Consider the following 3,800-nt stretch of genomic DNA (forward strand, 5'->3'; position numbering starts at 1 on the left):
GTCCCGATAAACCATATTTGAGTGTCCCACTTTAGGAGTACCGGTTGAAACATTCCATAAATGGTAATAGGCCCCACATTCTACTAACTTTTTTCCACTCTCATTTTATTATAAAACTAATATATAAAAATATGACCACATTCAACTATTTTTTACAACCTTTCATTTACATTTCTTAAAATTCATGCCGAATTCAAACGGGACTTCTAAAGTGGGACGGAGGGAGTACAACTTCTACCATTAAGTTACACCATTAAACACTAATAATAATGTGGGTCACATTATCCACTAACACTATTTTAACTAACCTTCTCCTCATCTTTCTTATTTTATCAATTATGCATTAATTCCTGTGCTGGTCCCAAATGTCCTTTTTTTGGACGAAGGGGTAGTATCATGCATAAATGTCTTTTTTTTATATCATGCATTGTATAATACTCCCTCCATCCCATAGAAATAGGCCATTTAGGGTTGACACGAGTTTTAATGTGTAATTGATAAAGTAAGAAAGAAGGAGAAAAAATAGTTGAAATTGTGTAGTGGTGGTGGGGCCATAAATGATAAAGTAAAAGAGAAGGAGAAAAAGGTTACCATAAATAGATATGAAGTATTTCTATGGGGCGGACGAAAAAGGAAATATGGCTTATTTCTATAGGACGGAAGGAGTATTATATAACGCATAATAAAAAAACATTCATGCATGATATGTGCATAATTATATATGCACTTATATGAACAAAATGTTTCAAAATATGATCTTGGATTCAAACTTATATAATACGACAAAAAATCAAAACATGTTTCCCACAATCCACATACAACTATGCAGTGAACGTTAACTTCACTTTGCAAAAGAAGGAACATGGAATTAATAATTGTATTAAAGCTGGAAATAAAGATGATGGATAGGTTTCCACCCTTTAAATCAAGATAAGAAAATATAAGGGGTAAAAACACATCTCCGAATTCAGGTAGTTGCGAATCTAGTGGTAATGGCGGACGCTATGATTTCAGTTGTTGTTGAGAGAGTTGCAGCTCTAATCGAGGAACAGGCGTCGAGAAGGAGCTTCTCGAACTTTCCAACAAGCTTGAGACGATCAGAAATGTGCTGGAAGATGCAGAAAAAAGAGGAGTGAACGATCAAAGGATCAAATGTTGGCTGAAGAAGCTCGAAGCTACAACTTATGAGATGGACGACATTTTGGATGAATGGAACTACTCTCTTCTAAAACATAAGACGGAAATAAGGCATGCAGCTCCTTCATCCCATCTTCATGTTTATGTTTCAATAATGTTTCTGTTCGTCATGAAATTGCCAAGAAACTAGAACATGCGAAAATCACGCTTGATCTGATTTTGAGGGAAAAAGATGATTTCAGTTTTGTCACATCTCTACCTGCAATTAATCTCACTCCCACACCTTGGCGAGAACAATCCACACATTTGATTGGTTTGAAGAAAGTTCATGGGGTGGATATATATAGGAAAAAGAATCAAGTTGTAAGCAAATTGATGCTTCGTGATGCTGATTCCCAAATCTTGTCTATAGTTGGGACATGAGGACTTGGGAAAACAACTCTTGCCAAACTTGTTTATGATGATAATCAAGTGGGAGATTGTTTCTAATTAAGAATATGGATTTGTGTTTCTGATCCCTTTGATGTGGTTGGGGTTGCCAGAGAATTGTTGACTGCGTGGGAACAGAAACTAGAAGCATTTGTTTTAGGAAAAAAGTTTCTTCTTGTCCTTGATGATGTTTGGACAGAAGACGAAAGCAAATGGAAGGACCTGAAAATCTGTCTCCAATGTGGTGCAGCAGGTAGTAAAATTCACGTGAAAACGAGAAATGAAAGGGTAGCTAACACTACAAAAAAAAACCGGAATTAGTGATGGAAACTGAAATTTCAAAAATTAATGACAGAAAATGAATGAAAAACGTAGTGACTGACGTTTTTCATTCATTTTCTTTCTGTCATTAATTCTTGAAATTTCAGTTTCCGTCACTAATTCCCGTCCAAATAATCTTAGTGAAGAAGAGTGTTGGTCATTATTGCGCGACACATCCCTTGCAGAAAAGAGTGAGGAAGAATGTGGAAAGTTTGAGTATTTTGGCAAGAAAATAGCTAACAAGTGCAAGGGATTGCCTCTTGTTGGAATTGTCTTGGGAAGACTTTTACGGTTCAAGGATTTGGAAGGATGGAAAGATGTGGAAAATAGTGAAATATGGAAAATGGAGAAGGTCGAAGTGGAGCCTTTTCCACATTTATTTTTAAGCGTTGTTTTTCATATTGCGCTTTCCATCCTAAAGATTACCGAATTCATGCGGCGACTCTGAAAGAAGAGTGGATAACCCTAGGTTATTTGTGCTCTATTAGTGGAAGTGGTGATGTGGAACTCAAAGGGACAGATTGCTTGAACGATTTAGCAATGCGTTCTTTATTTCAAGACGTTGAGATAAGTGAGTCGGGGGAGCGGATATAGTACATGATTTTGTTGTATTTCTTAGAGAGAATGATGATAAAGAGAGAATTAGTTGTCAGATTTGTGATTTTTCAATGGTTTCTCATGTCCAAGAATATGGTAGTCTATCTTTGAACATCACAACTCCTCGTGATGTGAGAGAGAGGTTTCGTCGAGTTTGAGATTGCTTGAAATGTCTTAGGGTGCTAAACTTTGATTGTACTTATGGAAACGCTGATTCACTTGAGATGGTTGGATTTTTAATGTATCGAACTGTCAAAGGATGACCTCAAAATCATATGTAGGCTTTATATCTTGCAAACTGATCTTCTCTTAATATCGTGCAACATTTCAGAGATTCCACGAGACATTGGGAATTTGGTGCAGTTAAGGAAGCTTGATTTAAGTCGGAATCGAGAATTAAAGGAGTTACCAGACAGCATATGTAAATTGGTTGAATTGCGAACTCTTTCCATAGCAAACTGCTCTCTAGAAGAGATTCCACCAGAAATTGGGAAGTTGGTTCAGTTAAGACAACTTGACTTAAGTTTGAATCGGAAAATACAGGAGTTACCAGAGAGCATTTGTAGTTTGGTTGAACTGCAAATCATGAAGATTGCAGGCACTACTATCAATTGTCTGCCTGAAGCATTAGGTGAGTTAAGTAATCTTCGCACACTAGACCTGTGTAAATTAAGAATAGGAAGTCATTACAACAAGTTTGGATTTCTGACAAAATTACATGGTCTTGTTATTGGATCTCTAGAATTGGAAATCTATTGTAGTAGTATGAGTGAAATGGTGGAATTGGTTGAGGATGCTGGAGAAGAACAATTAAAGACATTCCTTCAAAACTGGAAGAACTCAAGATATGTTTCATGAGTCGGATGAATGAAATAGAAGCTCTCATTCCCCGTCTCAAGTTGAAGCAACTGACAATCGTTGGATATGGGGGATCGAGGCTTCCACATTGGATGTCGTCATCCCTCAACTTTATAAAACAGATTGATCTGTGTTATCTGAGTGAGGTGTCGTCACTGCCAGCTATGGGGAAACTACCTTTGTTGGAGAGCATGCATATTTTGTTGTTGGTTGGACATGAGTTTTTAGGAATAGAATCTTCGTCTGATGATGTTGTTGCATTTCCTAAACTCAATAAACAGTATTTTAATGGCTGCGAGAAATGGGAAGACATAACGGAGGAAGAAGAAGAGTCCACGGCCATCTCCATCATGCCATATCTCACAGAGTTGACTATCTATGGATGTGTGAGTCTAAAGAAGCTGCCACATCGCCTCTTGCATAAAGCTTCCTCGTCCTTGCGATGGTTGTATATTTAC

The 3,800-nt window shown here is 37.2% G+C and overlaps 1 pseudogene; it reads left to right on the forward strand.

Moving 5' to 3' along the window:
• Positions 1–992: 992 nt before the first annotated feature.
• On the forward strand, positions 993–3,342 carry LOC121745936 (annotated as a pseudogene).
• Positions 3,343–3,800: the final 458 nt, after the last annotated feature.

Source organism: Salvia splendens, chromosome 8, assembly GCF_004379255.2.
Source record: "Salvia splendens isolate huo1 chromosome 8, SspV2, whole genome shotgun sequence".
Classification (NCBI taxonomy): Eukaryota; Viridiplantae; Streptophyta; class Magnoliopsida; order Lamiales; family Lamiaceae; genus Salvia; species Salvia splendens.